Below are 24001 nucleotides of genomic sequence, written 5' to 3' on the forward strand. Positions count from 1 at the left end.
CAGGGCTGTCCAGAAGAACAGGGTCAGATGATAAATCAATAGCATCAAAGTCAATCTTATGGTCAATACGCTGAGGTATGGGCGGCATGGAGTTGTCAGCCGGGGCAGTGGAGAGGGAGTCAACCTTCTCCTGTCACTTTCCCGCCAAGTCTGACCTGCTCCCAAGCTCAGTCCATCGTATATACCCCGCGCCCCCTGCTGTCCAGCGGGAAGGTCTTTCCCTCCCAGAAGAAGCCTAAAGGGCACTAAAGGGCACCGGAAACCTCTGACTCTACCTCGGCTCATCTTCTTACACAGCAATATAAAAGTTCCTTCTTAAAAGATTGCTGTGTTAGAAAGTTTTTCAAACACCATACCAGAATAAAGACATATTCATGCTTACTGCTTAAGTCACAGATGGGGACAGTATGGGGACCTGACAGATTCCGATTATTGTGGTGTTCTCATGTTCTCTCTTGAGCAGATCACAGCTATGCTACTTGAGTGACAATTTTTGTGAGTAGTAGAACCATAGCAATATTAAACTGCAGTAAAATGCTTACAAAAAGTTCAGTGGTTTGTTCTGAAATCTACACTGTTATCACAATATTTCCACATGGAGATACAGTAAGTTGGCCTTTGAAATAACACACAGCTCAGAAATGTGAGAGCCTTGAATGAGAACTGCTCTGGAAACTGCCAATGATGGATGCTAGTGATTTTTCTAGATTTGTAGCATCAGCTTTTCTAGAGATTAACAATACAAGTCAAGTGCACACATGATGATGCCCATCAAAAACAATGATCTCTTGTGCTGCCCAGAAAATAATTTCCCCTGATGAACAAGCATTTTGCTCATTCATCGGGTGATCGGTAGCCTGTTTACACTGAAAATATTCTGTGTTAGTTTTTCACAATATTAAAATAAAGAAATTTCCATGCATACTGCTTTAAGTTGCTGATGAGAACAGTAAGGGACTTGACAGATTCTTTTTAAAAAGAGGTATTCACAAGTTTTCTCTTAAGCAGCTCACAGCTATACTACTTGAGTGACAGTTCTTGAGTATAGAAGAACTATACTATCAGTAGAAATATAATGCTGACAAATAGTTCTCCTGACACATTCAGCTATCAGTGGGTTGTTGTGAATCCTACATTTTTATCACTATATTTACATATAGAGATAAAAGGACCTTTTAACAAACACACAACAGAGGAAAGTGAGGGCCTTGCTTAGGAGAAGTGCTCTGGAAACTGCCTAGGCTGGATGCTGGTGAGTTTGCAAGATTTATAACAGCAGCTTTTCAGGAGCTTAGCAGTGTGAGTCATGTTTACACATAATGATCACTAGTTAAGCCTAAAGATAGGCGGACACCTGAATGACCTCAGTGACATCCCCGCTAGCACCATGAGAAAAACTCTCACAATGTTAGCGGGGACGTCACCGAGGTCACAGCAGTTCAGCCCGGCTGGGAACAGAGCCACTGTGACTGTATGTAACCTCAATGACATCACCACCGGTCTCTGAGGCTACACTCACAGCAGTTCAGTCACCAGTGGTTCTCAGCCTAGATGGACACATCTTGGCACCGTCCAGGTTGAAAACTGTTTATCCCCAGACATGGATTACGACGTTATAACAAAAAGACACGTCACTCCGATAATTCGATAAGGGGTGCTCAGAACAGGATACCAGTCCCAATAAATCATATAAGAAAAAAATCCGGCACTCCCAAATGCAAAAAGAAGTTCCTTTTTATTTTTGCGCACTTTTTCTTATGGCAGCATACAACTGACAGCGCATGTTTTCCTGCACGTGATGATTCTCACAGCTCCACATGTCTGAAGAAGGTCCATTATAGAGACCGAAACGTTATTGAATGTACATCATGTGGATTATTAAGCTGTGAAAAATAAAAAGGAACTTCTTTTTGCATTTGGGAGTGCCGGATTTTTTTCTTATATGGATTACGACGTGGGACAGAACGACAGACAGGTGAGGGATATTGTTGTTTTTTTTTTTTACTTTTAGTATAAGAGAACAAGGGCTTCACTGGAATTAGGCATTTAAATAAAAATGGAAAACTGTGTTTAGTCTTATTTCAAATAAAGGACTTTTTTCTGGTTGTGTCTTTATTTACCATAGAACTATAGGATTAGTAATGGATAGGCATCTTATAAATGCCTCTTCATTACTAATCCATGGGCTTGATGTCACCTGACAATACAAAGGTGACATCAACCCCACAAATATGAACCCCACTTGCGACAACTGTAGTGCAAGTGGGAAAAGCTAGGCAGAGCACCTAAATTGGTGCATCTAATAGATGTGCATTTTCTGGGCAGTTGCAGGCTGCTATATTTAGGCAGGGGAGGCTATATCCACGGCGCCTTACCAGTCTGAGATTACCAGTCCCCAGCTTGCTGCTTTAGCAAGGTTGGTTGTCAAAAATGGGGTAGACCCCTGTGACAGATTGTACAGGGGAAGGGGGTCTTGACTTTGCTCACCTCAGGGGAGGGGAGAGAAGGACCCATCAGGGATCGGCTCTCTGGTGCCATCTCTTGCATCAGGTCAGTCATGGAACTGCACTGAGGGCAAATAGTCACCGGAAAGGCTTTCCTTATAGGTACGAGTTATTGAGGTGCTCCCAGTGAGGGGGGATATATATCAACAGTCCAGGCTGGGAATATATATATATATATAGACATCTCGACCGTCACTATCAGAGTTCCTCACTAAAACAGTATGGTATTCTGCCACAAGTTCCTTGTTCGAAATAAGCCCCGTCCGACAACAGGTTTATATCTGGTAAGAAATCAACCTGGGTAGCGTATAATTGACCAACAGATTGTGTGAATGTGGAGATTCATGAATTGAGATAAAAGAGCATCCCAATTATTTGAAGTTTATTGAATGTATGTTAAATTGTTAGTTTACACTCCCTTACATGGGAGTTTATAACTTGGACTTGGTTTAATAAGTTTCTAAATAAAAATTTATGGAAACTAAAAGAGCAGCCCAAGATTAATTTTATATTTAATCGCCGAAAAGGCGCACTAGAAATATACATGTATATATTTGCAAAGACAATGTACAGGTATACAGTCAGGAGTGCAGTACAAAGGTAGGGTATAGATAGGTTGCAATTACCATGTTATATAGCATGTGACCACAGGGATGCGTTGATAGATCACAGGTCCAAATCTTAGTTACATGGTTCCCTTGGCCGCGTCAGATAACCGGTCCTCCTGCCAGTAGAAAACTAAGTCCAAAATATTGGTCTGCCTTATATCTCCTATGCTTTTCCTTCCTATACACTGCTATCACCCCTGGGCTGGGCTGCCTCTCTCCTCCCATGTCTGAGAATATGATTTTCTGTCCAGAATCACGGATGGCCCACAGCTTTCCGCCTGAAGCTCTGCATGGGTCGGTGGTGCCGCCACTGGGTTCCGCTCGATTTTATTCGCGCATAGAGACTAAATATGAATACCGTATGTAATTCCTTTGTGGCTAAGCTTTATAACTCCATAAAGCAGGGTGCTACAGGTGGCTGCTGGGCATGAGCATATGAGGGAAGGAACGTCGATTCGGATTATGTGCTCGGCTAGTCTCAGAGATATTGCATTCTGTTGTGATAGGTTATTTTGCAGATTCAATACCTCAGAGCCTGCTGTGAATTGTTGTGCCACGGTATCTCCATATGCTTGGTCAGACAAAGGGAGCCTGCTGGCTGCAGCTGCAGAAGACTTCACACTTTTGTGTTAAGAGCTTCAAAGAGCTTCTTCCTGGCATTTAAATTAAAGCAAAACATTGCATTGCCTTGTATGGCCTGGGGGCAAGGGTGGGGGCACATTCCACGAGTGGATGGAGATGTACTATAATCCAAAATGGATTCTCCCTCGTCCTTCACAACCCCACGCCGTTTTTTAAAATTATTTATTTAAATTATTTAAAAACAGCGTGGGGACCCCTCTATTCTTGCTAACTAGCCTTCCTGAAGCTGAGAGATGAGGGTTGTAGCCCCCAGCTGTGAGTTTATCTGGCAGGTTAGCAGAAATACAGGGGATCCCATGCCATTTTTTTTATTATTTACAGTGCAGGAGCAGCTGATGAATACTTCCATCCGCCGCACCTGCTCTTACTGTAATTAGGGACAGCAGGTGTCGGATGTCCCATCAGCTGACACCAGTGGCCCGAGGTAAGTTTTATACCTCTAATCACAGCTGAGCGCTTCCTCTGTCTTTTGACAGTGTGGAAACCGCGGCTCTCTGACCAGCGGGGATGACTTCACCGCCATTCAGAAGCTGTGTTTGCCATGCTGCCATGCACATGACAGCATGACAAACACCCGGTGTTCAGGCAGCCGAAGCCAAACTTTAACACGGGCTTCTTGGTGAAGTTGGTGTTCGGTGTCTGTGCCCAAACAGTAGGTGTTTGGTACAGACGCCGAACTTTACTTTTCAAGTTCACCTATCTCTAGTTAAATCATGTTTGGATACCTGATAAAATTAACTAACTTGCATTTTTGGATAGTGGTGAAGTAGCAAGAGGCTTAAGACTGAGAATCACACTATTCCAATTTTTGAAAGCTAAATTACATCTCTTTAGAGTAACTATCAACTTAAAACAATAAAATAGGTAGAAAAATATCAATCATGTCTCAGGTGAACCCCAGAATTAACGATAAATGATCCAAAAAGAGATCAATTAATATTGATTACCCAAAAGGTAAGATAGTGTAGAAATTTATATGAATTTCTAGAATAGCTATTTAGAAGCCAGAAATCCTAAGAGTACCAGGCAAAAATGTCCCACTGCTAAATGCACATTAAACACTCATGTAGCTTTCTTCTTACGGAGATAGAGTCAATTTTTATTGCAATGCCATGTGCTGCCATGATTGTGGGCTTAAGAAAATTGTTTTATTTCTTCTTTTGTTCAGGGTATTAAGTAGCTATCAAAACTATACTATTTACTGAATACTAAGGCCTTTTATAATAGAGATTGCTTTATAGAAATCCAAAATGAACATGTCAGTGTTAGCAAAAAAAGTCAAATGAATTTAATTATATTATAGCTAAAGCAAGACAGTTGTTAAAAGTGTTGTCCACCTCCGTGGATAATTATTTATTTGTTTTGAGGTTAAAAATAACTGATGTAATCTGACTTTTTAGAAATGTAGCACTATTTGGCATCATCAGGCTCTTTTTTTTCTTGCCCATTCAACTTTGATGTAGTCTGTGACTAAAAAAAATAAAGGAACTTATAAAAAGACAGATAAAAGAGTTACAAATTCTCCCATCCCATCACTGACAGATTCTCAATTAACTCACCTTCTGAAGCCATAAACATTAGTCATAGTTTAGATGAACCCAATGGCTATTGAGAGTATATAATTGGTTTTGCAATATACCCATTATCAGCTAGGTGTGAAACATCTCAGAATTTTCTTGACACCTAGATATTTGGATATTTTCATTTCTTGTTTTCTTTTCTTCACTTTTAGACCTTTTTCCAAAAGACCGATTGAATGTGGAAGTGTTGACGTGATGTCACCGCAACACACTGAACACAAACACAGAATAAGTGGTGGAGACACAACCCTGTAAAAAAATGTTTCATTATTTTTCCAATGGCATTGACAGTTTAGTTGAAAAAGTTGAAAGGGAAAACTCCTTTTCTAACCCCTTCACGCATTTGAACTTAGAAATACATCCAAGGTCATGTCCATGTATTTGTTGTGGGCTCTGGCACTGAGCCCACATCTTTCCCTGCACATGACAGCTGATTTGATCACAGAGTACAGAGATACAGAGATATCCTGGATGAAAACCTCTTCCAGAGTGCTCTGGACCTCATACTTGGCCGAAAGTTCACCTTCCGACAACATAATGACCCTAAGCACACAGCTAAAATAACAAAGGAGTGGCTTCAGAACAACTCTGTGACCATTCTTGACTGGCCCAGCCAGAGTTCTGACTTATATCCTATTGGGCATCTCTGGAGAGACCTGAAAATGGCTGTCCACCAACGTTCACCATCCATCCTGACGGAACTGGAGAGGATCTGCAAGGAAGAATGGCAGAGGATCCCGAAATCCAGGTGTGGAAAACTTGTTGCATCATTCCCAAGAAGATTCATGGCTGTACTAGCTCAAAAGGGTGCTTCTACTCAATACTGAGCAATGGGTCAGAATACTTATGACCATGTGAGATTTCAGTTTTTTCAGTCAAGATGGGGTGCAGAGTGTACATTAATGATAAAAAAAATGAACTTTTTTGAATTTACCAAATGACTGCAATGAAACAAAGAGTGAAAAATGTTAAGGAGTCTGAATACTTTACTTATCCACAGTAACTGGGTAAAAATAAATAAATTAATCGGTTAATTAACCCCTTAATGTCCAATGACGGACACAGTCCGTCATCAGACATTTCACCTGCTTTGATGAGGGCTCCGGCGCTGAGCCCGCATCAAAGCCGGGATATGTCAGCTGTTATGAACAGCTGACATGTGCCCGCAATAGGCGCGAGCGGAATCGCCGCCCGCCCGCGCCTATTAACTAGTTAAATGCCGCTGTCAAAGCTGACAGCGGGCATATAAATAGCATTTCCGGCCGCCGGGCCGGAAATGACCTCATCGCCGACCCCCGTCACGTGATCGGGGGTCGGCGTCATGTTGCCTGGACAACCAGAGGTCTCTATGAGACCTCTATGGTTGTTCCAGGCATATGGCTTTCAGCGCCACTCGGTGGTCGGCACTGAAAGCACAGCAGTAAATCTGCTACATATGGGCGATCTGCTCATCGCTCATATGTAGCAGAGCCGATCGGGTTGCGCAAGCTTCTAGCCTCCTATGGAGGCTATTGAAGCATGCCAAAAGTAAAAAAAAAAATGTTTAAAAATAAAAAAAATTAAAAAAAACCTAAAAGTTCAAATCACCCCCCTTTCGCCCCAATCAAAATAAAACAGTAAAAAAAATCCCACATACACATATTAGGTATCGCCGCGTTCAGAATTGCCCGATCTATCAATAAAAAAAAGCATTAACCCGATCGCTAAACGGCGTAGCGAGAAAAAAATTCAAAACGCCAGAATTACGTTTTTTGGTCACCAAGACATTGCATTAAAATGCAATAACGGGCGATCAAAAGAACATATCTGCACAAAAGTGGTATCATTAAAAACATCAGTCCGGCATGGAAAAAATAAGCCCTCACCCGACCCCAGATCATGAAAAATGGAGACGCTACGGGTCTCGGAAAATTGCGCAATTTTTTTTTTTTTTTAGCAAACTTTGGAATTTCTTTTCACCACTTAGATAAAAGAGGACATAGACATGTTTGGTGTCTATGAACTCGTAATGACCTGGAGAATCATAATGGCAGGTCAGATTTAGCATCTAGTGAACCTAACAAAAAAGCCAAGCAAAAAACAAGTGTGGGATTGCACTTTTTTTGCAATTTCACCGCACTTGGAATTTTTTTCCCGTTTTTGAGTACACGATATGGTAAAACCAATGATGTAATTTAAAAGTACAACTCGTCCAGCAAAAAATAAGCCCTCACATGGCCATATAAACAGAAAAATAAAAAAGTTATGGCTCTGGAAAGAAGGGGAGGGAAAAATGAAAATGTAAAACCAAAAATACCCCTGGTCGTTAAGGGGTTAAATTAGATAGGGAATGGAAAAGATTTTTAAATTAAAGTATACTAGAGCAATTATTAGTTTATTACAATGAATAGACATTTTGGATTAAAAATATTATTTTAAGATGACCTCTTTAACTATGAGAAAATAAAGCATTTTTTTCAGATATACAGTGGCATGTAAAGGCTTTGGCACCCTTGGTCAAGATTACTGTTATTGTGAACAGCTAAGCAAGTTGAAGATGAAATGATCTTTAAAAGAGATAAAGTTAAGGATGACTCATTTACTTTTTATTTTATGTATATATATATATATATATATTGACATTTTTTACAATTTAAAAATTACAAAAGTTTGGGCATCCTTGGAGATTTTTGTGCGAAGATTAAAAGCCAGTTGATGCAAATTTCCCAGCTTTAAAAAACCCAGCCGCCTATAACCTTGCGTCAAGAAACAGCAGCTATGGGTTCTTCTAAACAGCTGCCTATCACTCTGAAAATAAAAAATGTTGGATGTCCACAAAGCAGGAGATGGATATAAGAAGATAGCAAAGCTTGTCAAGTTGCCCTTTCCTCAGTTTGAAATGTAATTAAGAAAAGCAGTTAAAAGGAACAGTGGAGGTTAAGATAAGGTCTGGAAGACCAAGCATAATTTCAGAGAGCGCTGCTTCGAGGATTGCTATAGATGCAAATCGGAACCCCTACTTTACTGTAAAAAGCCTTTAGAAAGATTTAGCGAGTGCTGGAGTTGTTGTACATTGTTCTACTGTTCAGAGACACACGTGCAGAAATATAGTCATCATGGAAGAGTAATCAGAATAAAACCTCTCCTGCATCCTCACTATAAAATTCAGTGTCAGAAGTATGCAGAAGAACATCTAAACAAGCCTGATGCATTTTGGAATCAAGTTCTGTGAACTGATGAGGTTAAAATAGAACTCATTGGCCACAATATTCAAAGATATTTGTGGAGTAAAAAGGGCAGAGATTTTCAAAGAAAAGAACATCTTGTCAACTATTAAGCATTGGGGTGGATCAATCATGCTTCCGGTTGTGTTGCAGCCAATAGCATGAGGAACATTTTACGGTTAGAGAGCAGAATGGATTCACTGAAATTTCAATAATTTTTTGATGCAAACATAGCACCAAATGTAAAAAAACTGAAGTTGAAAACTGGATAACTTCTACAAATGGATAAAGACCCTAAACACACGTCAAAATCTACAATAGACTACCTCAAAAGATGCAAGTTGAAGGTTACCCAAAGGCCCTTACAATCCACTGATCTGAACATCATTGAAAATCTGTTCCTAGACCTCAAAATAGCAGTGTATGCAAGACAACTAAGGAATCTCACAGAACTGTAAGATTTTTATAAGGAAGGAATAGATGAAAATCTCTCAAAACAAGAATTGAAAAACTCTTGACTAGCTACAAAAAGTGTTTAAATGCTGTAATACTTGCAAAAGGGTGTGCTACTATGCATCATCCATGCAGGGCGCACAAACTTTTGCATTGCCCCATTTTCCTTTTTGTAATTTTTAAAATGTAACAAATGACAAAATATATACAGTACACTGCTCCCAAAAATCAAGGGAACTCTTAAACAACACAAAGTAAATCCAAGTGAATCGCACTTTTGTGAAATCAACCTGTCTAGTTATGAATCAACACTGACTGTGAATCAATTTCCCCTGCTGTTGCGCAAATGGAACAGACAACAGATAGAAATGATAGGTAATTAGCAAGACAACCCCTATAAAGAAGTGGTTCTGCAAGCGGTGACCATAGACCATTTCTTTGTTCTCATTCTTTTTGGCTGTTGTTTTGGACACTTTTGGATTTTGTTATTGCTCTCACTTCTAGAGGTACTGTACAGTACCATGAGGTGGTGTCTATAACACACAGAAGTTGCTCAGGTTGTGCAGCTTAACCAAGATGGAACATCGGTGCGAGCTGTGGCAAGAAGTAGCTTTGTCTGTCACCATGGTATTCAGAGCATGGAGCTGATACCATGAGACAGGCCAGTACACCAGGGGATGAGGAGGGGGTCGTAGGAGAGCGACAACCCAGTAGCAGGACACTACCTTCACGTTTGTGCAAGGAGGAACAGGAGGAGGAGCAGTGCCAGAGCTCTTCAAAATTACCTCCAGCAGGCCACTAACATACATGTGTCTGCTGAGACTGTTTGAAACAGACTCTGTGAGAGTGGTATGGGGGCCCGACATCCAAAAGTGGGTGTTGTGCTTACAGCCTAACACCATGCAGGGTTATTGGCATTTGACAGAGAAGTCAAAGATTGGCAGATTCGACATTGGTGCCCTGTGCTCTTCACAGATGAGAGCAGATTCACACTGATCATATGTGACAGACGTGACAGAGTATGGAGATGCTGTGGAGAACCTTCTGCTGCCTGCAACATTCTTCAGCATGTCCAGTTTGGCAGTGGCTAAATAATTAATCCAGGTCTGAGAGATTTTGCAGAAGAACATCTGCCTCCTCATCAGGAGCATGCCCACGCATTGTAGGGAGGTCATGCAGGCACGTGTAAGCCACTCACACTACTGAGCATCATTTCCTTGTCTTGTGGCATTTCCACTGAAGCATGATCAGCCTGTAATTTGATTTTCCACTTTGATTTTGAGTATCATTCCAAATCCATACCTCCATGGGATATTAATTTTGATTTACATTGATCAATTTTATGTTTAATTGTTCTCAACACATTCCACTATGTAATAAATAAAGATTTGCATCCTGAATATTTCATTCAGTGATATCTAGGATGTGGTATTTTGGTGTTTCTTTTATTTTTTTTTTGCAGTGTATTTTTTTGGCCTAAAATAGTAAGGAAATGTGTCATCTTTAACATTAGACCATTTCATTTCAACTTGCTTAATTGTCCACAATATCAGTAATTTTGACCAGAGGTGCCGACACTCTTATGTGCCACTGTAGTGGAGATGAATTAGCAATTGCTCTACAGATATCACAAATATAACTTATTCTAATAATAGAGAAGGTTATCATGCAATTCCATGGAAATCTACAAATAACACATCATAATTTACCAAGAGTTGTGCCAAAATCACAAAGCGAGTTTGGCTAAATCTTACTTAAATCAAATTAATTGGTATAATAATCCTGTTTAATATAAAGCATATTCACATCAAAAGCCATATAGGTGACAGAGACACATTTTAACCACATATGAATCCATACAAAAAGCACTTTGAAGATTTATGGCTATGTTCATGATGGGCGACCATCTCTTAAATTACCAAATATAGTTATTATGGTAAAGTGTCAAATAAAGTACCCGAGAAACCATTACTTATCCATGAGTTATTGGCGACTTGATTATCTTGACTGATGGAGCTGCACATTGCTAAGGGGCCACCAGGGAATGGATGAAGAAAATTCCTGCCTGGATTGAAATCTTGAGGCTCCGGTTCTGACTGAAGCTTTTATGCCATACTTTAAGATGCAAACGGCTGGAGTGACTGGGTATTAAAGGACACTTAAACTGATTTTATGACTGTAATCTCACATTAATTTTTGGGTAAGTGCAGATGAAAGTTGTAACAAGACATGCACGGTCATCATAGATAAACACTTTCCAATTTTAGAACTTTCATTTACTTAAGGAATGATTTTGGATTGTATATTTTTTTTCCCACTAGACTGGAAACTAAAGAAATCATTTCACGGTAGAATTTTGAAGATTTTGTGCAGATGATCCAGTGGATAGAAGAATCTTCTCAGACCATGCATGTATTTAGTGTTCTTCCGATCCAACTACTGCCAATGCCACCAATGCTTTGAACATAGCCATGTCACACTTCTATGGTTTCCAGTCACCTCAGATAATGTCACAGAGTTGTGTTTTCTAAATGTAGGTTCTGGCTACTGTACTTTGCCAGTGAAATATGGAAAAATATAATGAGCTACTTTACATGAACTTTTACATTAATCTGACCTCAAACTTTACCTTACCCTTCTTAAAGGGTTCTGCTCTTCTCTCACTTCATACATTTGACTCTTTCTATCCATTGTTTCTGTAAAGATACACTGCTTTGGTATCTTAAGTGTGCGCACCAGAGGGAGAGTTGTAAAGGGGGCAGCAGTCTGGTGTAGGAGCGTGCAGCCACTGCTGTGTGCAAAGGACCTGGCAAGACATGTCACATGATCACCAGTGGAGTGGTCTGAGGTGAAGCCAACCCCCGTACGATAGAGAGAGTGAGAGCAAAAACCGACAGCGCCGGGAGAATAGACAGGACAGCCGAGGTCAGCAACCGGAGGGTAAAGCAGAAGCCTAGGGATGAGACAGGAGAATAGTGCAATACGAACCGAAGTCAGAAGCCTGACAGAAATGCAGTAAAACAGGGACACAAATGAGGGTGAAGTCAGGAAACAAGCCAAGGGTCAATACCAGAGAGATATCAGTAGTACAGAATCACGATACAGACACAAAGCATGGGACAAGCCGAATCATACATGGTGCAAGCACACAGAGGAACAAACAGTAAACACAGGTATAACTTGGGTCAGCTGCTCAGCCGAAGAACGGAAGTATCACTGACAAAGATCCTGGCTCAAAGTAGATTAAAATAGCCCTCCCCAAGCCAAATAGAGATTTTAAGGGAATAAATTCATGGACTTCAGTGCGCTGCTTGACAAATTTCACGAATCCAGATTATGAGAAAGATTAACTGTTTATTTCCCAACACGTTTCAAAGTGTATACCACTTCTTCCTGAGGGGATGACATATATCAAAGTCCATGAATTTATTCCCTTAAAATCTGAAGTTTTAGCGGTCACAGAGCTGACCTTTGGACGTGCAGCAAGCTGATTACCGATCTTATATGCCTGAACCTCTCCTGAAAAGGGTGAGTAAATTCTAATTTATTCTTCTAACAATAACCCGGATAAGACCCTATTGCGCTTTTTGTTCCTCTAGTTTCATTGCAAACCAAATAGAGGCCATACAACGTTATCTCCAGCAAATCCAGGATGGGGAAGGAAATCCCATCCTGAACCATGACAGTTTCTTCTCTTGCTTTTCATCCCTTGTCTCTTTTCTGATTTCTGATTACATCTCATTTAATCCACTGGCATGTCAATTCTTAATTGTTTTATGCAGTTCACAATTTATGCACCAAACTTTAATAGCATGCACAACAGACAAAAGTACCATGACAAAAATGCAGGAAAAACTAAGCAAAACCTGCTTTGTAAGCAGCTTAACCCTGCTGTGGAACCATAGGGTCATATAGACCCCAACGCTGAATAATTTGAAATATTTCTAAAACTGGTCAATCTCAGACATTGACCTTCTATGTATTTTCAAGTAACATATTTCTGCTTATGTTGATAATATTTTGAATATGTTTTTCAATTTTGTTTCAAAGTTATTTTCAATTTTCTGTGTTTGGGACTCTCCTGACCGCATAGTACCTTTATTGCCTGGCATTCATTTTTTGAAAATTTTCTGTTTATTCACAGGTTTTGTAATATAATTGTAAATAAACAATGGCTAGACGAGATCTGCGTCACTTTCGACTCAGCAGTGTTACAGGACAGCGCAAACGGTGCTATGTTTGTCCTCGATCGAAGGACAAAAAGACGAGATTTGTTGGCAATGACTGCAAGAAGATCATTTGTGAAGAACATGGCACTATGACGTGCAGTGAATGCAAGGGCAAAATTTATTGTCAGGTCATTTGTTTTCATTATGTTTTTACTAAAAGCCGCACAGTTGTAGTTATTGTGCATTTTTTTAATGAATTTGAATACTTTTAGTTATTAGTAAAGCATTTTGGTATAAGTTTCAGTTTGTGTTTGATGATGACAAATAAATCACTTCAAAGTTATGTTTGATTTCCTAACTGTGTTCTGAAATGATGACAGGATAAAACTTGATTATTCTGAACAGCCAGCATGTTCATTTTAATGAAATATGATGATTTTGAGCCCAGGGTCATATAGACCCCATGGTACCAAAGCAGTGATTTTTTTTTCATGGTTCCACAGCAGGGTTAAATTTGGCATAAAAAAACCGCTGCAAAAATATGTGAGCATAGCCTTACACTCTTTATAATGACCATGCAAAGATGATTAAATATGCTTAGTAATATGTTTTGGTATCTGAATGAATCTGTAAAAAAAAGGTAAGAATATTAGGCGTCATCTCGGAGTTGACCATATTCTGTATAATTAGACAAGTCCTACTGTCGCATTAATTTTTATGTGGTCCAAATTCACCGTACACTCTATTGTTCAAGTGATGTGCTGTGATTGAAGATTGTGACAGGGCTCCCGCGCCTTGCCCCTGTTGCCAGCAACAAGGGCAAGGCGCGAGAGTGCCGCCACAATCTTCAATCACAGCACATTATACCTATTCCACAGAATTGACAACTATCCAGCTATCTACTTATACTCTCTCGAACTGGGAAATATCTCTTCTTAACCCATAGTCCTGTTTATCTCCAGGAACAAATGACTACTTAATGAAAAAGACCCAGGACGGGTCGAAACGTCTGCAATAGAATATAGTCGCCATGTAATATTATTAATATCTATTTTTTGCACCTTGCTACTTCCCTGTTCCACAGATTCAAATAAAATGAGCTTCTTTTGCATCACTTGATCAATAGAGTGTGAATTTTGACTATATTGATCTAGAGTCATCCGGCCCATTACACCAGCATCTCGTCATTTGACAGAGTGTATGCCAAACCTCTACTAAAGTACCTTATTTTTTATGGTTCAAGAAATTGGTCACTTCTGATTTTCTTATGGTCTATTATGGTCTATGGCCTCATTATATATATACAGTATATATATATATATATATATATATATATTTTACTCTATTATATAGAGACAATAATTCCACAGCGCTTTACAGACATTATTATCACTGTCACCATTGGGGCTCACAATCTAAAGTCCCTAGCCATATGTCTTTGGAGTATGAGAGGAAACATATGTAAACTAGAGGAGAACATACAAATTCCTTGCTGATGTTTCCCTTCCTGGGATTTGAACCCAAGACCCCAGCGTTCGAAAACCACTGTTGCCCTTACTATTTCTAATACTTAGTCTATGTATGTACCATTACTACAAGTCTATAACATTTCTCGCATTCCTAAGTCCATGAGTAGACTTTTCAAACACTTTTTTGTATTTGAGCGTAGAAGAATTAAAGTTTGAAGAGCGGTGAATTGTACATACGGGATAAGGACTGGGATGAAGACCTACCTACGGCACATCAATTCTCTCGAATGTGGTGCTATAGGTAGAATAAATTGTGAGATATAATGCATGAAAACATCCTACATCATATTTGTGAAAATATTTCATTAAAACATATGGAAAATGTATGGTAATGTAACTCTTCTACTGTATTTCAGCATAAGATTTGCCATGTTCTTGGTAAAATGGTTGTGCTTCTTAATGGAATCTTGATCGTATATCAAGCACAGCAAAATGTATTAATCATATCCGTCACATTGCATTATCCGAACATGTAAAAAGCCCTCAATTTATCAGATGACAAAGCTTATTCCTGGAAATGGATTTCTCCCTTTCATATAGCTGATTCACCAGTTGTGTTTTAGATTTGGAAGCTTTTATTACACTTTCACAATAAAACAGATCTACCATTTATACAAAGGAGAGTTAATGAGCCTTAGACTTCAGCACTTTTCGATTAAAGGAAAATATACGCCCTTCTCACAGAATGTTTATTTTTCCTTAATATGCAGTAAAACCAATGTGCTGTATTAGCGCCTACACAAGTACATGTTTGCTTTCTCCTATCAAAAGCATCTACCAAGGAAACGAAAGAAAAGGTTATGTAATAAAAGACATTTTTAAGTAATAAAACAAATCTAACGTTTTGTTTCTACAGGTCCCAGGAAGAGATGAGAAAATCGGTTCTAAATTTGTTAAGTTTGATACAAATTGTAAAATTTGTTTGCAGAGGGCAACAGTGGCTTCAGATGCGCACTGAATTATATAATACATCTTTCATTGATTATTGTTCTTGACAACATCAAAATAAGGTGTATTCCATGCACCACTCTGTGTCCCATTGAGACTTGGTACAGCCCTTCCACTAGGTTGCAAAAATTGCACGTACTCCAAGAATCCAAGGCACTAGGTATCTTCCTTCCACAAAAATATTTTGGTAGACCTCAGTGTACACAGAATGTTTCAGCCACACAGGGTTTTTGTCAAGACAAGCCATGCACTATTTTCTTGGCTTGACAAAGGCCCTATGTGGCCGAAACGTTGATAACTTTCCTGTGTGTATACTGGTGTCAATAGACATATTTATACGGAAGGAAGTTACTCAGTGCTTGGATTCTTGGAGAATGTACAATTGTAAAGAGAGTCCTTCAATCCACAGGATGATCTGCTGTCAAGAATGATTATCTATCGAGCAGCACAAAAGATCACTGCACCTAATCCAAGGGTTTGCTAATTTGTTAGGTGATCGGCAGCCTGTTTAGTCTCATGTTTCCTACGAACGCTCGTTCGCAATAATCATGCAATGTTAATGACCTTTACATGAGTTGTTTGGGCATACAGTATTGATGACCTGCTGACTGGATAGTTCATCAATACTAGATTGGTGTGGTTCAGGGAGATTGATTTGCTCTATTGCCAGTCGGACATGAGCACTGTAAACTGAGCTACCGAGCACAGCTCCTGTGAAATTGTAGCGACGTGTGACTGCCACTGCCTGGTACTGCGGCACAGCTAAAATTCTTTTGCATAGAAGCTTTGATGCAGTAGTTGGAAATATGGAAACAGAAGCCACTACACTTTGACCAGAGAAAAGCTCCATTCAAAGTGTTTCTGCCTGACTGGCGATAGGGAAAAAAACAACTCATCAATGGGAGCGCCGTGTGTTGGAAAACCACTAATCTACTATTGATGGCCTAGCTATGTGTTGGGAGGTTCTGAGAGAAGAATCGGATCCCTGGAGCATGTGGTATGACCTTGGACCTGGTGAGGCGCAATTGTTGGACAGTCTCAGGCGGAGATGGATGTCCTGAATAGCACCCACCGAGCCCCTGGACCTGGTGAGGCCGGTGTGTTGGTAAACCCTGGGAGGAGGGTCGGCTTCCTGAATAGCACCCGGTGCGCCCTGTGTGTTGGAAGGTCTCAGGAGAGGAGACGGATGTCCTGAAAAGCACACAGACAGGACACGTGAGTTTTGTGTTGCATGTGTGTTTTTTTCTTTTCCTTTTCAAGTCAGCCTGCGGTGGCTCAGTGGGGGTCAAGAAGGTGACAAGCGGCTTGCTGTTTCTCGGCGGGGCTATGAAGGTGACAAGTGGCTTGCTGTAACTCGGTGGGGTTACAAAGGGGCAAGCGGCTTCCTGTAACTCGGCAGAGTTAGGAAGGTGACATCAGCAGCTGTGTGTGAACAGCAGCCAGACGTGTCGGAGATCGTGACAGCAGGAGCTGTGGTGGTGCCAGCAAGGACTTTTGTGGTATCATAAAAGACATAAACTGTTTTGGTGTGAACTGTGGTCTAAGAAGACCTGTAGAACAGACATGGGGAAATCCCAAAAGGGGGCGGTGGCCCAAATGGGGGTGGTAGCCCAAAAGGGGGTGGAGTCCCAGAGGGGGGCGGTGACCCAAATCAGGTGGTAGCCCAAAAGGGGTTGGAGTCCCAGAGGGGGGCGGTGACCCAAACTGGGGTGGTAGTCCAAAAGGGGGTGGAGTCTCAGAGGGGGGCGGTGACTCAAATCGGGGTGGTTCAGGAAATGGCAGCACTGGTTGACTCAGTGGGTATGTCTGGGGAACCGCAGTGTGTGTGTATGACTTTTGAAGAATCAGGGACAGTCTTTCTGGATAATGATGGGCCACAAGTGTGTACCGTGATGTTGCACCGAGAAGGAGTCTCTGGACGGTTGGACTCAAAGAGTCAGGTGACTCTGACAGGAACTCCTCTTGCTTTCTCTCTGACCGAGAGAAACGTCAGGGTTCACTGTAAACACGGGGTCACGGTGGACTATGCAGTAGATAGAGTAATGTTTGAGGGGACCAAAGGTGGTGAGTGCCAAGGGGGCGGGATACCACGTGACTTAGTGTATGACTTGGAGAGGGGTCGGGACCTTGTATTGTTTGATGACGTATGGTCGGACGATGAAGACGTTTCGACTGTGGGGCCAGCAGACACTGAGATGGTGACGCCTCCTAAAGTGGACAAGTCAGAGATAGAACTGACCGGAAGAAGAGGTACATCTGCCCAACTTTTGGACCTAACGTCTCATGACATGATGGATGGTGACCTGACTGACGAGACAACTGGGGTAAAAACACGGTTAGACGGTAACGGGATGGTTCACTCGGCTAATGGGACTGACCCAGTGGTACCCTTTGACAAAATAATTAAAGCGGTAGTGGTGCAACATGTGCTGGCCAAAAGAGAGAACAAGGTCATGAGATACAGTTAATAAAAGAAACAGTGGAAGAACATCTCGAACGAGAAAGAATCCTGAGACAAGTGGCAGAACACAGGGTGGAGGGGCTCGAGAAAGAAGTCTTGGAGCTCAGAGGTCACCTGTCCTCCTGGCAAAGCATGAACAAGACCCTTAGGGAAGAGATGGAAGAACTCAGAGGAGTAGTAAAAGGTCTTCTGCGGGAGAAGAGTTGGACGAAGAATTACAGTGGCTGGGCCCGAGTGATAACAAGATGGAACTGCCAGTATCCACTTGGCAAAGGGTCATGAAGAGCTAAAATCTCATGAAGTTTGTGAGCTAAGAACTGAAGAAGACAGGCACCCGGTCGGAACAACTGTAGTGAGGGAAGTGTCCATGATAAAGCCAGAGCCTTCTGTCCAGGAAGAGAGCAAGACCACGGTCTTCAAGTCTGTGATTGAGGCACCGAAGACATGCAAGAAGCCTGTGCTGAGGAAGGAGTGCATGAGGCTTTCAAAGAGGTGGTCAAGGCATGTAAGGTGCACTAGGCACCTGAGACTCAGCAGTTGGTGATAATATCAGCCTGGGAAGATACAGCAAACCGGGTAGCTGTCCTGAAAGAGATGCATTTGCAATGTCTCCACGCCAAACAGCTGGTCAGGCGAAGTAATATGAAAGCTGCTCGATGCCTAGAGTTAGCAAGGGAGGCTCTGGATCAGCTGGGTTTGCGGAAAGATGTAATTCTGGTACCCAAAAGTCTGATTGGGAGAATCATTGGAAGACTCGGGAACGTAATGCAAGACCTTGTAAATATCTCCGGTGTGGTGAGGGTGAGGCTCCCTCCTGATGATGAAGACCAGGTATCCAGTGAAGAGGGTAGGATTCCCATCATGGTGGTTGGCTCCGTGGAAAGCTTGAGAAACTTTCAGATGCTCTTGGAGTATCGAGTGGGGTACCTGCAAGAGATTGAGCAGTTGAGGCTGGACCGTCGGCAGATCAATAAAGAGGTACGGAACACCAGGTGGCGGCCACCTTCATCCCAAGATGTAAGGACCCGAAGGGTTTCTCCAAGTAGTGACATGGCAGGTGGCCGAAGAATGTCAGCAAGTGGCAGTTCGACGGGCCATACGAGGCTAAGAGACCTTAGTTCCTGTGAAACGCTGAATGGGTCAGACTCAGGCAAGACAGTAGGCTCGGTTAAGACTTAAGACTGCACCAACCGGGAGAGCCGGTCAGTGAGAGAAAGGAGTGTGGTGACTAAACAGTGTCTGATGACAGACTATGACTGGAGGGCCAAAGATCAGGGCCGATGTTGTGAACGCTGGGGGTGGGGGAGGCCTAATGTAGAGATGAGGCTGGATGACAGACGGAGATGGTTCTCTTGACCTGTGGGGCAAGGTCTAATGAGTGCCCGGTCCCGAGATCCCAGGGTAATGTTGTGTGTTCAACTCCACACGTTTGAACAGAGGGGGGAGGTATGTGGTATAGTGACCACTGTATCCGCTAGGGGGCGCTGTGTGGGTGGTCCAGGACAGGCATATAAGCATTTCCAGTGTTCTGATAGGAGTAGGATACTGAATGATCGTAATGTATCTCAAGGTGGGTGGCCTTGAGATGAAGACTTGTGTATGCGTTGATCAGCAGTGATACTGCTGAGTTTCCGTGTCAATGACTTAGGGAAGTCTTCAGGTAGCTTGAGAGAAGGGCAGAACCAGTTAACTACAAATCCACTCAGGGGTGTGTCTGAAAACGCTGGTAGTAAAAGACTATGTGAGTGTGAAGGACCTGTGATGAGGTCATAGCCATGTGACCCATTGGGCGTGGCTACGGACCATATATGGTGGCCAGGGTAGGTCACACAGGTGAATGCTTGGACCCAGTTGGTCTGTTGTGGAAGGTCCCGCTGGGAGATGGGGCTTCCTGCCTGACAGCACGTGAATGCTGTGAGTAATGGCTGCAAGCGTCTGACAGTTCCCAGGGAGAGGGAATGAACGTCTGCGGTGAGCTGAAGCAGCCATGAGGTAACCCGGACGGGGTGAGATATCTGTGAGGCTGAAGAGCCTGAGTACTTGACATTGCGTAACCTGTGTGACCACAGGCTTAACAGAGGGAAGCTCTGTCATGAACGCTATGCTGATTATATGAACCTTATGTTGCTGCTGTGGGTTTATGATGCCTGAATAAACCACATGGATTGTTATTGTTTTATGGAAAACCCGTGCCGGTTGTGATTATTTGGCTGCCAAGCGAGTGTTCCTAACCTTGAATGACAGCGCTACCTTACACAGCCAAGATCACAAAAAAAATACACAGATAGGATGTAGCAAACCCCCTAACTAAAGGAGGTTAAATAGGTGCAAAATACTGCTAAAATAACCACTGTGGTAAACATGTGCGCGACTTGTGTGCAATTCTAATACCAGGCAATCACCCACTCCATGGATTTGTAGGCTGAGAGTGGTTGTGACCTTGACTGGTAAATATCATTGCATTTTTGCTCTGTTTATTCACATAAAGTACAACATATAAATTTATGAAATCATTTATGATCATTAGTTACTTCATGGATAGCACTCGTACCTATTATATTCTGTAGGGTTGTGTACATGTCAGATTTTTTCCTCGGACCCAGTGGCCTACAAAAAAAAATCAGAAACCTGAGTGTCGGATCTAAGTTGGCAATGCAAGTCTACGGGTCCTTGAAAAAAACAGACCACACTCGGATGACATCCGATTTTCTTGGACTGAAAGAATAGAGTTGATAGAGAAACTTTTTTTGGTTTTCTCTCCACATAATGATCAGAATAATTGGACCATTTTTCTTGGATGAAGAAAAATCTATCAGGTGAGCCTACAGCTAACATAAAGATGGTGTAGAATGCCATAGTTTCCAGTGACATCATCTCCGCCACTCCTCCCTCGGCTGCACCACTAAGTCCACTGAGACTTAGGCAACATTCAAACATCTATATGACAAGTTCCATAGCGTTCTACTAATATATTCCCAAATCAGTTTTAAAAATGAATCTCTGTATTGAGTCTATGAGACTCAGAGCACGGCCATTAAAAGTCTCTGTTTAAAACAGAGGAAGCATTAAAGACATACTTTGCTGTTTAGTGTTTCGGCCATTTTTTCCTCATCCATTATGAAGAGTCAATGGATAAATAAAGTTCCAGCAATTTACCAAATTCAGCTTTTAAAAAACAGATGACAATAAATAGATAGAATATGAAAGCAATATTGATATATGTGGAAAAAAATGTCAATTTCTCATGAATGTAAAAACTGAAGCCGATGTGAGAATGCAGCCTCAAGTCCATTTTACAGCCTGATGGACAACACACACCTACAATGGACCCCTTTTCATTATGAACCCCTTCACAGATCCACTTTTCTACCTAGCTGTAGTGACAATTCAGCTGCCTCAAAGAGTACAAGAAAAAACATAAAAGTCTATAGCATGAGTAGATTGGTGTGCCGCTTTGCATGATCACATGGTGTGCTCTCCATCCTACCTTTGTGTTATCCTTACTAGGTTCCATATACCTGAAAATCATTTGATGTGAGGGTCTCCATCCCTTTTTTCCTGCAGTGCTACTTACCCCAAATTTGTCTCAGTATTCGTCCTAAAAAAAAAATGAGTGGATCGCTTGTGCAGCTCGAGTGTTTCGCACCCTACATCCAGACTTTGGTACTCTCTCCACAGTCCACTAATCTATGTTGTGCTCAACCTTTTTGCTTTGCAGATGGACCGGTGTTCTCCCATGTAATCATCTATGAGGACTTATAAAAATCCTACCAAGACTCTTGATATTATGTCCTACAGAGTCCTGTGTGTGGTCTCTAAGACTTTTGCTACCTGTCCTGGGTCTTCAGTCTGCCTGCTGTCTTGAGGACCCCTGATACCTATCTGTGGTCTCCAGCACCTTTGCTACCTTCCTCCCAGTCTCCTATCCACAGACGGTTCCAGTACCTCTGCTGTTTCCCATGTGCCTCAAATGCTGCTGCTGCTCAGATGCCCATGGCGCATGTTCCTGCCTGTACTTGGGGTTTGAGGATCTACCTTGTCAATTGAGCCTAACACCAGGTCCATGGTCCAGGTCACTCCTCTCTGCTTGTGGACAAGAGCTGAGCAAATTTCCTTACCCTCCAGCATCCAAGTCTCTGCTTATGATTGACAAGGATGGTAATACGCCACCTGTACGCCCTTATCAGCACAAATGACATCATGCTAGGCTGAAAAACAAAATGCTGCATAGAGGAACCCAGAAAATCAGAGAGCACCGATCTGGACAATGGACCGGGATTGCACAAGGTGATCTGCTCATCTCCAGTCCTAAATCATGTGGACATTCATTAATCTCATGAACAATGGTCCAGGTCTCAGTTTTTACCTAAACACTTCTCATTGTGATATTTTCTTTACTCCTGCATTATTTAGATGATGATTATGCTTCAAACCATTTGTTGAATAATGTTATTATGATCCATGAAAATGTTTTTTTTGTTTATTGTTAAGTTAGCCTGTATTTCTTTTTAGACTAAGAATAGAGAACCTACATGCAGATATCCAACTAATTCCAAAGGGTTTATCAATTTATTCTTAGAATCCATCCAAGCTTTCTTTTCCCAACCTTTCTAAATATTTGTGTCACATTATACATTCTGTAAACTGACAACTAAATATTAAGTAGACTAAGAAACATTGCTGTTGATAATACGCCGGTGATGCTGCAATCCGCCAGGCTCAACGTGCAGGGAACTCTTCCTATTAATGGAAATCAATTCATATTTGAATGGCTGAATATTCGATCTGCCAATTCACTTACCTTAAATGAGAGCTTAGGTTCTTCACCGCAAGGAGTTTCAAGCAACGCTTGTTAAGTGGGAGAATCATTTATTTACTAGGAGGCCGTTTCGCTCCAGTATATATTAGTAAATGGTCCCTGCTTTGCATAAATACACAAGCGACCACTATTACTTGGAAGATGCAATACGTGATTTCGCAAAAAGTAGCACTTGGGTAACCTATTAGGATTGCACTCAAATGGATGGATGAATGCATAGGAGATTTATGTCTTCTATATGTTGCTACTGTACATTGATTGGCAAATTAGTCATTCACCTTCATCCTCTTCTCAATGATTCTCTGAGATACTTACAGGGTAAAACTGGGAGAGGTGAGGATGAGGACAGGAGGATTTTAATCATGCAACCAACAACACTAAAAAAACAATTTAAAAGTGATTTATTTGAAACCTTCATTAATGCCTTCTTAGAGTAATGGCTAATTGAAAGTGATGCACCAAATGAAGCAACCCATGTTGTAGAATAATTAGAAAATGACGACCATGGAAACACACTGCGGCGACTTACAGCTTGATGTATCAAAAGCATATTCTCCAAAGGATTCCTTGCTCACCTGGTCCCTTCTGCCAAAATTCATCTACTTCTGCTCCTCCATGCTATAAAGAGCTGCCAATAAAATCTCTGGTTTTTGGGAGGTCTCTTTACATCTTGCAGCCTAATAAAATTAATTTTGTAAAGATTTAGTCAGATAGTGGCTCGCTTAGGTTTTGGCTTACCAGGCAATCACTTTTTTTGAACTATTTAAAGAGGAGGTAGAGTAACTGGTGATAACAGCGTTCACTCAATGAATTCAATATGCGTAATGTAAGTTGGGTAATGTAGGGAAATACATCACTACTAGTGTTGAGCTTTCCGATACCGCAAGTATCGGGTATCGGCCGATATTTGCCGTATCGGAATTCCGATACCGAGTACCGATACTTTTTTCGTATCGGATACCGGAATCGGAAGTCCAAAATGCAATGAGCCACTTTTGTGGCTCTGATTGGCTGCCGAAATGATGTCATCATGATGCGCTGTCTGTATCCTTCCGCACTGTATTCCTCCACCACTGTAAAAAAAA

The sequence above is a fragment of the Dendrobates tinctorius genome, unplaced genomic scaffold (genome assembly GCF_039654945.1).
Source record: "Dendrobates tinctorius isolate UK_male_01 unplaced genomic scaffold, ASM3965494v1 ptg000020l, whole genome shotgun sequence".
In the NCBI taxonomy this organism is placed as follows: Eukaryota; Metazoa; Chordata; class Amphibia; order Anura; family Dendrobatidae; genus Dendrobates; species Dendrobates tinctorius.